The sequence below is a fragment of the Elephas maximus genome, chromosome 18 (assembly GCF_024166365.1).
Source record: "Elephas maximus indicus isolate mEleMax1 chromosome 18, mEleMax1 primary haplotype, whole genome shotgun sequence".
NCBI classification, from domain to species: Eukaryota; Metazoa; Chordata; class Mammalia; order Proboscidea; family Elephantidae; genus Elephas; species Elephas maximus.
This window is the reverse complement of record NC_064836.1, coordinates 39,886,677-39,898,688: the sequence shown is the minus strand read 5'-3', so window position 1 is coordinate 39,898,688 and position 12,012 is coordinate 39,886,677. Positions and strand designations below refer to the sequence as shown.

General features: G+C 37.8%; 1 non-coding gene across 1 annotated transcript; it reads right to left on the bottom strand.

The window, feature by feature from the left end:
- Window positions 1-9,915: 9,915 nt before the first annotated feature.
- Window positions 9,916-10,032, bottom strand: LOC126061860 (small nucleolar RNA SNORA72). The gene has a single exon (XR_007513909.1). It is a non-coding gene; the product is annotated as a small nucleolar RNA SNORA72 (small nucleolar RNA).
- Between the last annotated feature and the right edge of the window lie 1,980 nt (window positions 10,033-12,012).

Below are 12,012 nucleotides of genomic sequence, written 5' to 3'. Positions count from 1 at the left end.
AAGTCAGAAGAGAACAATTTAGCCAGTGTGTTTGTGTTTGTGTGTGTGTGTGTGTATGCATGCACGTGCATTAAAATTTCAGAATAGATAGCTGTTTCTAAGAATATTGTATAAGGATAAGTATAAGGACACAACACTATTTGAGAATTTGATAAAATCCTTACCACTTGAAGTCATCTCTACCAGTAACACCTAAACTTTATTTAAACTGAAGACCAACCCAGTTGCCGTGGAGTCGATTCTGACCTATAAAGTGCAAGTGCCCCATACGGTTTCCATGGAGCGGCTCGGTGGATCCTCGAACTACTGACCTTTTGGTTAGCAGCCCACTTCTGAACCACTATGCCACCAGGGCTCCAAGCTTTCTTAGGGCTAGGTTATTTATTCTCATTAATCAAATAACTTATAAATATGCCATTTCATAATTAAAGATTCATCTTTTATTTAAAACAAATATAAAGAAAACATTTTAAGGGAATAAATTCCTTCAAAGTATAAATTCCTCTAAAATGCAAATTAGGACAAATAAACTTCCTCCTTTTGTGGTTGAATTCATTGCTCAGCGCAATTCAATCAACTGAGTTCATTTGTTTCATAAAAGAAATACTCTAGTAAACAGAAAAGAGCTCATTTTAACCTTGAAAAGATTACAAAAGCCACCATGCCGTGCTACAGAGAAACATTTAATTTAGAGAAAAGGCAAAACAGAAATAATCTTTACCAACAATTACTGCAGTTTTCATTGTCATGTTGGAAAGGATTTTTGAAATAACTTTTTTTTTAAGTTGTGCAAATGTTTATTCCTGCTGGGCTGAGACAGAGAGATGGAGTGTTATAGACAAAATTGATTGACCTTCTAGTTGTGGAAGTAGGGTCTATATTCCTGAGAAATGAAACTGCAAAATACTAAAGTGAATTGAGCTAAGGCCCACTACGGAGCCTTGGTGGCAAAGTGGTTAAGAGCTCAGGCTGCTAACTGAAAAGTCCGAGGTTTGTATCCACCAGCTGCTCCTTGGAAACTCTATGGGGCAGTTCTGCTCTGTCTTACGGGGTCGCTATGAGTCAGGATTGACTCGAAGGCAAATGACAATAACAACAGGCCTTCTCAAGAGTAGCAAAGTGGCATAGTGGTTAGGCATTTGGCTGCTAACCAAAATGTCAATGGTTTGAACCCACCAGCAGCTCCATGGGAGAAAGATATGACAGTGGCAGTCTCTTTCTGTAAAGATTTACAGCCTTGGAAACCCTGCAGGGCAGATCTACTCCATCCTACAGGGTCACTATGACTCAGAATAGACTAGATGGCAATGGTTTTTGGTTTTGTTTTGTACCCTTCTCAAACAAGTTAGATGCATTCAACTGCCGTTTGAATCATTCACAACTGGTAATTTTCACGAATTGATGTGCCGTTTCCAATTATGGTCAGCTTTTTTCGTTAGGTTTTCAGACTTAATATCAGGAAATGAATTTGTATTTAAAGCTCAGAGCATGACTAAGCCTTGCATCAGGACAAACCATTAGACTTTTTCATGAGAGGAACATGATTCTGGGTTTGGCTGGTATTTTATGACTATGGCGCTAATTGCTAAATGGCTTGATTTGTCTGACATACTGACAATGCTTTCATGCAGATAAATGCTTTTTTTAGTTGACATGTCTTACTCTGTATTGAGTGTGAGTTGTAAAAGTTTTCCAAAGCCTAGCAAAATAGAAATTTACAAATCAATTTATAATAGTATTGGGAATAGAGAGTCTAGAAGGTGTAGTTCCAGATTGATCAGTTCATATCTTTGTAGGAAGTTCAGATGCAAAAAACTGGATTAAAAAATAAGAATACAAAGATCCTCTTGATGTCTTAAGAATAAGAGTAGAATATTTGTTTTTAAGGGTTATAGGTCAAGATACATACAATTTGTTTATCAACAACTTTCAGGTTCACATTTTCTATTAACATATGTAATTTCTGTTCCATAAAAAACAAATTTCTACCTATGTTCACAACAGTTGTTGTTGTTGGATGTTGTTCAGTGGATTGCGACTCATGGCGACCCCAAGTAACAGAATAGAACTACCTCATAGGGTTTTCTTGGCTATATTCTTTATAGAAGCAGATTGCCAGGTCTTTCTCCTGCAGAGCCTCTGAATGAGTACCAACTGCCAAGTTTTTGGTTAGCAGCCAAACATGTAACAGTTGTACCACTAGGGTTCCTTTAGTGTATTAATTATAGGAATAACATAATGATATTTCTAAAACATTTTAGTGTTGTTAGTTGCCTTTGACTCAAGGCAACCCAATGTATAACAAAACATTCCTTAGTACTGTGCCACCTTCACAATTATTGGTACGTTTGAGCCCATTGTTTCAGCTATTGTGTCAATCCACCTCATGGAGGATCACTTTCGTTTTTGCTGACCCTCTGCTTTACCAAGCATGATGTCTTCTCTAGCAATTAGTCTTTCCTGACAATGTGTCCAAAGGAAGAAAACTAAGTCTTGCCACCCTCACTTCAAAGGAGCATTCTGGCTGTACTTCTCCAAGATTGATTTGTTCTTCTGGTTTGTTGTTGTCGTTAGTGCCATTGAGGTGATTCTGACTCTTCTGAGTCAGAGCAACCCCTTGAGTGCAAAGTAGAACTACTCTATAAGGTTTTCAAGGCTGCAGCCTTTCGAATACAGATCACCACACCTGTCTTCAGAGGTGCCCCTAGGTGGGTTTGAACTGCCAGCCTTTTGGCTTAGAGTGTAGCGGTTAACCTTTTGTGCTACCCAGGGACTCTTCTGGTGGTCCATGAATATTCAGCATTCTTTACCAACACTAACATGAGATAGGTTTTATTTTTATTAGCCCTATCATTTATAGTGCTGGAGACTTCAGCGGAAAAAGATCTTCTTAAATGTGTTCTTCTCAACCAGTTCTTTATGCATTACACTTTCGATTTTTCAAAATGTGGGTAGAAAACCTGCAGCATCAGCATAACTAGGGGGCTTGTAAGAACTGTAGCATATGGAGCCTTATCAAATCCACACTAAATTACTAAATTAGATCCTGCATTTTTAATGAGATTCCCAGGTAATTCCCATTGGACATTAAAGTTTGAATAGCACTCTTTTAGACTACCTTCACTTCGTTCCAGCGGGGATCCTTATGTGGCATGAAGATAAATATTAGTCTCTGATTATTTAACATGGATCGAAGCACTATACCAAGACCTGATTCACAATCTGTAAGCGTCTACATTTTTTCTCTTGTTTTGTTTTTTTTCTGAGCATATAAGTAGGTCTCATTTCTATACTGAAATTTTCATGTCAGGAGAAACAGTAGTAATTACCATCCCCTACTGTTACATATTCTAGAAGAGAATATAAAACAACATCTAATCACTTCTATAAAAGGTATACGATATTAAATGCCTTAATATGAGTAAAAATAAAACACTACTAAGTTGTAGAATTCTTGCCTTCTCAGCCAGCGCACCTCATGGGCACCAACCGCCTGTTTGTCAATAGAGGCTTGTGTGTTGCTATGATGCTGAACAGATCTTAGTGGAGCTTTCTTCCAGGCTTGGAAGAAAGGCTTGGCAATCTACTTTCGAAAATCAGCCAGTGCGTTCCGTGGCTCACGATGGTCTACTATAGTGCGTGCAGTTGCCATGAGCCAGAAGCCAGCTTGAAGTCAGCTAGCAACAGCAAGGCCCAAAAAAGAAAAAATCATAACCAGTTGGGTAAATTAGAAAAGAAAAATCTTTATGGAGGAAGTACTGAAGATAAAGAATAAAATGTAAAAAGATATAGCTGGAAGTGTTCCCCAGACAGATTAGGATGTGAGCGAGAGTTCAAGATACAGGAGAATCGGAAAAGGTTTTGGTAAATACATAGCCCAGTTTTAATTATCCAGTATGACACAGTAGGAGCTTAATAAAAAGCAAGCCTGGCAAAATAAATTGAGGTAATGTTAAGAATTCTGAAAGCTAGATTCAAGTGTTTTTACTTTACTGGGTGTTGTGATTCTTGAATGATTTTCATTAAGAGACTAATGTGGTTGTAACAAAGTTGACCAAAGACCTGTTGTTTGTTTGTAGGAAGGGTGATAAAAAGGGTAGACAAACACTGGGAGAAAGAGTTTGCCCTCTTAATATTCTAAGATCGGAACTGGGACAGTGAAGGTAAGGAAGGGTGGAAGGGTTAATAAAAATAAACCTTGAGGATGCAATCTACAAGATGTGGGAACAATTGGGTATGGCAAATGTTGGAGAAACTGAATAAATGCTAACTATACATTCTTTTTATATATATATACATTCTTGAGAAAGAACATTCATGTCATTAAAAGAAATTGGGAAATCAGGAAAAGGGACAAAGTCAGTTTTGGACATGTTGGTATAAATCTATCAGAGTCACAATATTCAGGTGTCTGTTCATAAGATAACTGATGAGGTGAGAGATTTCATTTCTGTTTTTGAGAGCTGTCAGTACAGGAAAAAACAAAAAGGGGGGGTGCTGAAACAGTAGAAGTGAATGGCTTCCTGGAGGGCCAAAGAGTAGGGGTCAGGATCGTTTTTAATCTCCTCTGTCCTTTGTGGCTGTGATTCTGTCAGCATCCCAGAACAAAATCTCCTTGATTGTGAACCTCACCCGATACATTTATGTCATCTTTTCCTTTTTTGCAAGTTGTAAAATGCCAGCTTCTCTTAATCTGATAAATGTGACAAAGACAGGTAGGTGCCCCCTCACCCAACTATTCACTCTGCCCTTTTTTTCTAAATACCAAACTTGCTTTTTTTTTGGAGCAGGGGCGTTCATCAACTCCACATTGGGGAAAAAAAAAAGTTTCTGTATTGTTTCTCTTGTCCAAATGCGATTCTTAACTGATAAAATGAATTCATGGTGTTTCGGATCCAAACTTAGTCAGCCTGAATATGCAGATTTAATATCATCATTGGCAAAGCATACACCTTAAGGGAAAGGAATGTTAGCACACCGTGCCGAGTCTTATAATCAATGTGGCCTAAAAACGTGTATTAAACTTGGCTGTAGATGTTTAAAAAGGTGTGGTTTTAGATGACAAGCTTATCACTTGAATATTACCTCAGGTTTCTGTTGCAGTTGTCTTCTGTTGAGAGGAGCAAGCATGGATTCCAGGTTAGCAAGCACAGCATCAATCACAGATGAGAGCTGAGAAAACGTAACATCGCAGAGTCCCTTGATTCTGCATTCTTATCCTGCACGCCTACAGGAGTGTGAGATGCACACTGATCTATTAGGGGATGATGAGAAGCAACGTGATTAGCTAGTGATTTATATCCTCCGAGATGGGCAGCCTATAGAAAGCAGTGACAAATGAGGGATCTAGTGGGACTAGGAAACATTATATTAAAAATAGAAAGCCTTATCTTGTGTCATTCATCATCCTTGCTTTCATCAGTTATCTCCCCTGCTCCCCTGAAGAATAATCAGCGATGTTAAAAAACAAAAGCAAAAACAAAACAGTACTCTATGCTAGACTTATACAACTTACATACTATTAGGGCAAATGCAAGTTTTACTCCTGAGAAACACCAGGAATTCTCAAATTACACTTTATAAATGATAACATAAAACAGTCAAACATATTCATATTGAATGGGGAAAAATTCAAGGAGTCTGACTCACTTAAGCATATTTGACTTCAGTATTCAAAAACATCGGAGCGCTGGTGGCGCAGTGGTTAAGAATTAGGGGTGCTAACCAAAAGGTCGGCAGTTCGAATCCACCAGCTGCTCTTTGGAAACCCTGTGGGGCAGGCAGTTCTGCTCTGTGCTGAGGGGTTGCTATGAGTTGGAATTGACTCCACAGCAATGGGAAATAGAAAATTTCAAAAATCCAAACAAAACAAAACAGGAAGCAGATTAATTAGTGCAATTGACTGCAACTGGTTTTGGTTTTATGTAATACAGGTAAAAAAAAAAAATATACAACTTTTATAAAGCATTTGAGCAAATTCTTAAAAATCACAAGGAGAAATTTTGGTTCCCTTCCTAAATGATATCCTTCTGCTTTACTGGCAGAATTAAATAAAATATTTGTGTTCATCCTCCAGTACCTCAGCAAACAGTCACCTGTCTTCAGTTCCAGGTTTCATACCTAATTAGTTTGAATCCATTATCCTAACACCCCATTCTGCTTTCCAAAGAGGGATTTGGGCATTGGCTTGGGAAGGAATTTTAGCCAATGGCAGATAAAGGCGTGTTTCCCAGAAATTGTGGGGAAAGGTTCTAATCCCCTTAAAAAACAAAGAAAGAAAGAAAGAAAGGAAGAAAGGAAGGAAGGAAGGAAGGAAGGAAGGAAGGAAGGAAGGAAGGAAGGAAGGAAGGAAGGAAGGAAGGAAGGAAGGAAGGAAGGAAGGAAGGAAGGAAGGAAGGAAGGAAGGAAGGAAGGAAGGAAGGAAGGAAGGAAGGAAGGAAGGAAGGAAGGAAGGAAGGAAGAAAGAAAGAAAGAAAGAAATTCTCTTCAAGTGTTCTGGCCCTTGTCATACCTGGATATGTTCAATTGTTGCAGGTTTCTGTTGACCTTGTAGAGAGTTAGCTTGAAATCAGGCCAAAATGCTGTATGCGGTGGGGGGAGAGAGGGCAAAACAGATGTTTAATGGTACATTGGTCCTTAATGCAATAATTGAGCTGCTAAATTGATAATCCTGGGGCCCTCTTGTTTTGTAGCAGGATGATTTGTGGCTTGTTGTTTAAGCCAGGCAAGTAAGGTTTTCTGTTACATGAAGCCAAACGTATGCTGATAAAAACATGTAAAGTCAATTCTTACTATTGGCATTGTTGTTTAGATATTTTTAGAGGTATATTGCAGGATAAATCAAGAGGAAATTATTTTGCTGTTGAAAATAAGCAAGGCTCTGCACTCAAATTAAAACAACAAAAACAAAAAGATGTAAGGTTAAAATGCAAAACAGTAGCTAAAAATTCTGTAACATTAAATTTGAATGAAAATATATACATATTAAAAGTAAACAGATAAATAGCTATGGATGCCTATGATGGGCATGCCTAGAATTAGAACTATTCATGATTTCTTATTTATGTTTATCCTAATTTTTTATGTAAAATAAACACATTTTCTGTGTCTCTTAATTTGGGGAGAATAGCATGATGTGAAACATAATTCCCACTGGTGTTTACTAAACTAGGATCTGAGAATTGCCTGAGTACTAATTGCTTGAGGTTAAAAATGCAGATTCCTGGGTACCATGCTAGACTAGGGTATCAGCATAATCAAAGATGATGACCTAGATTGTAAAACTAAAAAAAAAAAAAAAACAGGAAGAGAAAACTTCCAATTGTCTTTGGTTGTTTGAGAAACAATGATAAATGTGTAATGAGCTTTATAGTATTTCAAAATTTGAGCACCTTTGCATTTGCTCACTAAAAAAAAAATCCTTTAGCTTAATATTGTCAAGAAATCTTTTCCAAAAAGTTCAAAATATTTTAAAAATATAAGTTTTTCTTCAAGTTAGCTGTCTTTAGCCCCAGAGGTACTTAACTCGTACTTAAACTCATGAACATAATTCGTATCAGCATCGGCAATTCCTTAGTATTGGTACAAACTTAACTTTTAACTACCTTGATCAATTCCAGCATATTTAAAAAAAAAAATTCCAAACAAATGGAATTTGCATTATGTTTTCAGCCAAGAAATTCTACGGAACTTAGTTCCACTCTGTAACTCATAGGATCACCATGAGTTGGAATCGACTCGACAGCAACAGGTTTGGTTTATTTGGTTTTATCATAATAAATAAGTGATGTTTACATTTTTAAGTTATTATTTAGATTGTTAGAAATGGAATCAATAGCACAATTCCCATAGGGTATAGAATCACGTTTCATAAGCATGAATGCCTCAGTTTTAAGGACGACTAATTTACAAAGGCTTTAAAAGATTTTAACTGTGTTGCGGAGCCCTGGTGGCGTAGTGGTTAAGTGCCTGGCTGCTAATTGAAAAGTCAGAAGTTCGAACTCATCAGCTGCTCCATGGGAGAACAATGTGGCAGTCTGTTTCTGTAAAGATTACAGCCTTGAAACTCTGTGGAGGCAGTTCTCCTCTGTCCTGTAGAGTTGCTATGAATCGGAGTTGACTCGGGGGTAACAGGTTAAGCAGTTAACTCTGTTGTTAGGTCTGCTGCCTCCATAATCTAATAGCAGAAGGAACTTCATTTTGTTTAAAAACAGAAGAGAAGAGAAGAAACTCCCTGTCACACTCAGCCCTGACTGAAGGAATGTGCTCTGTGCTGGCAGTGATGGCCCAGCATGGAAAGGCACCACCTGCCTGCAGGTTGTGAGGAACAATAGGAGTTGGAAATGGAAAATATCTCACTGCCCCGTTTATAAACCTGAGAGTTTATATGTGTTCCTCAGAGATACAACTTGCAAAGGGTTTTTTTGGATCTTTACCATTCCTAACATGCTATGATTTGCACTGGTGATCAAGCCAGTTGGCTTGCTGAAGAGTAAGACTGCCAAGATCATTACCAAAGATACAAATAGACAGAAATGTAGGATGTCAGTAATAGTTTTTCTGTCAAGATGCTCCATGGTAATGTGGTTCCTTTTTGTACAGCATTTGCTCTATCACATCCTGTGATGTCTTTGTGAACCAGTTCTAAGAACTTAATATGCAAATATGCCAGCATAATTGAGAATATAGAACGTATCTTGTGCTTAATGCTAAATATGCATGAAACATCATGTCTTCATGTTTAATTCTATTATAATTTGAGGAATATATTTGCACATTCAAATTTTACATTTCTATTTTTTATTATTAACATACAGATACAAGGGCAATATTCTGCAGCTACAAAACCTTAGGCTTTCAGGACTTCTTCCCTGAAAAAAGAGAGAAAGTTATTATTAGAGGACATAACTAAGGTAGCAACCCTTCTGATCCATCAATAGCACACAGTATGAGTGTCTTTTAAATTTTTTACCAAGACTATTTACATACAATATATGCTTAACAAACCATGGTGCTAAATAAAAATACAAAAAGGCATTTTACCATAGGCCTGTAAAGGTGTTCAATTTACTTCAAGGTATATTAATGATTTAAGAGAATACTCACGAAGTTAGAAAACAAGTTCCTATTTCTGTTTCTTTGCAAGTTGGGTTCTCTATTAGCATCTTAAACTGGAGTAATACTGTAGAAATTTTTTTAGTGGAAATAGAAAACAGGAAGACTTCCTTTTGCTTAGCGTGCTTATTTTTCTCATGCCTCATAACAGGGACTGTTCCTGCTTCCTCTATAAAAAATAAAAAAAAATATACCTGGTACTTATTTCCTGAGTAAACTTCCAGAGACCGGTTACATTCTTATACATATCGCCACATGTGGTGCTGTTGCTGTTAGGTGCCCTTGAGTAGTTCCGACTCATAGAGGCCCTATGTACTGTACAACAGAATGAAATGCTGCTAGGTTCTTCGCCATCCACACATAATTGTTGCTGTCTTTGACTCATTGTTGCGATCACTGTGTCAGTCCACAATGTTGCCATGTAGGAGCAGAAAAAGAAAACATCCTTGGTACTTTGATTATTTTGTTAATGATCAAAAATAACCTTTAGCTTTGGTCCTTAATTGTGGGCTAATGATATTGAAATACTCTTTTTATAGCACCAATTCAGATGCTAGTTATAATGAGTTTTTGTTTGCTTTAAATAAAACAAAACACAGTAACTTTACGTTTAATCGCAACTGGTAATCATAAAATTTTCTTTTTTTGTTCATCCCTTCTTTAGACATAACTCTGCATATTAACAGTGGTTATTTGTAAGTTATTTCACTAGCTATATTGCCATTTTTCTTAAGCTTGAACAAAGATATCTACAGTTCTGCCATTTCCTGCAGAAGACGGCCACATAGTAAATCAGACTTAGTTTATCACCAGCATTTATAAAACCAGACCTTGGGAAAGAACTAGGCCTGGGGATGCATGTATGGTCTTAAGATGGCGGACGTTTAGCCTGCCCAGATTAGGAAAGAGTTTTAACAGAACCCGACGTCAGTTTTTTTGTTTTAAACAAATTAGTGCTACTTGGTGATGAAATTGAAATTAAATCGTAATATTTCTGCATTCAAAGCCTGATTAACAAAAGATGCATGTAACAGCTAGTCAGCACGCTGATCAACACATAAATCAACAGTGACTTTTTTTTTTTTTTTTTTTTTACCGGAACCACTCACCTTGTGGCAGTTGTGAATTTAACGCTGATTTATTTATTTACTTTTATTTCAGCCATGACAACCACCAATCCTGGAGTTTCTGATTTACGAAAGCATTGAACATCGTCACTAGAAACTCAAAGCGAGCGCCTCAAAGTTCTCAGTCCCCTACAAACACAGTTCTGTTCGTTCTGGGCCTGTGTTAAAGTTACCATACAAGTCTTCTCAGTCCCCATTCTGTTCCCCAAAATGTCCCCCATTCTCTCTGGATGATCAGTGACAAAATTATCTCCCTTCTCCATGAAGCGTCTTTCATACTCTAGCTAATACTAAGCTGTTCCCCCCTGCCCCCAGACTATAGTGCACGTCAAGGAGCCCGGCTGGCGCAAACAGTGTGCCATCTTCTGCTGACTCAAACCCTGGTGGCTTAGTGGTTCAATGCTACGGCTGCTAACCAAAGGGACGGCAGTTCGAATCCACCAGGCGCTCCTTGGAAACTCTATGGGGCAGTTCTACTCTGTCCTATAGGGTCGCTATGAGTTGGAATAGACTCCACGGCACTGGGCTTTGTTTGGGTTGCTGACCCAAAGGTCTATGGATCAAATACACTTGGTGGCTCCACAGAAGAAAAGGCCTGGTAAACCTCTTGCGTAAAGATCACAGCCACAAAAACCCTAAGCAGCAGTCCAACTTTGTAAAACATGGGTTGATGGGAGTCAGGGGCCAATTCTAAGGCAACCAACAACAGCATAGTGCTTGTCATCCATACCTCTGTCTTTGGTAGAGAATCATATAACCTCACTATTCTTGCCATCAACCCCCCCAAATAAAACAGAGCACCTGCTATGAGTTAACATAGATCATCTTTCATTCCCCATCTATATACTGTTTCAGCTTAAAGATGGGAGAAGTGGAGGAGAGGGCATGGTCATCTTCTCACCTCCATCTTAAACATACTTAACCCCCCCACCCCAAAACCAAAACCAAATCCATTCTTGTTGAGTTGATTCTGACTCATAGTGACCCTATAAAACATAGTAGTACCACCCCATAGGGTTTCCAAGGAGCAGCTGGTGGATTAGAACTATGGAACTGCCCACCTTTGGGTTAGCAGCAGAGCACTTTAACCACTGTACCACTGAGGCTAGCTATAGTCAAAGTTCTAATATCTTGTCACATGTACACAACTACCACCTTTTCATTTTTGAAAATATTTTATTTTCATAAGCTATGTTTTTTTCTTCCTGTTTTATAAACAAAACCATTCCAAGAAGTCAAAATCTAGGATACCAATCTCCCGGGTTGCCTACATGGTACACTTCCATCCTGTATTTACCTCTTAGTCTAAAATCCAGATTAACATATTAAAAACCAATTATATTTCAATGACACAGGCTACATTTATACTGAAAGAGTCAATGGAAGTCTATATCTGCTTAACTTTTCTTTTGTGTTTTCTTTTGTTAAGTTGATGCTGTTATCCCGCATCATGTCTACCAGACAGCACCTTTTCTAGAGATGAAGGTTCTTGGCATTCTGTCTCTGCCAGAAATCTTGTCACATATTCATGGTTGTCAAGAGCTTTTTTTTTTTTTTTTAACAAAAAGAAAAAATCAGAGAATCCAACAAAGGAAATACTCTATTTCATTTTATAAAATGAAATAGGTCAAAAGAGTTATCAAGAAATCTCTTGTTAATTTTATATAATGGTATACAATTTTTTCTTATTATTCTGAGAATGAATTCCTAAAGCTTCCAATCTGTGAGACATAGAAAAAGCCAAGATCACACTGGGGGATGAAACCGTGTT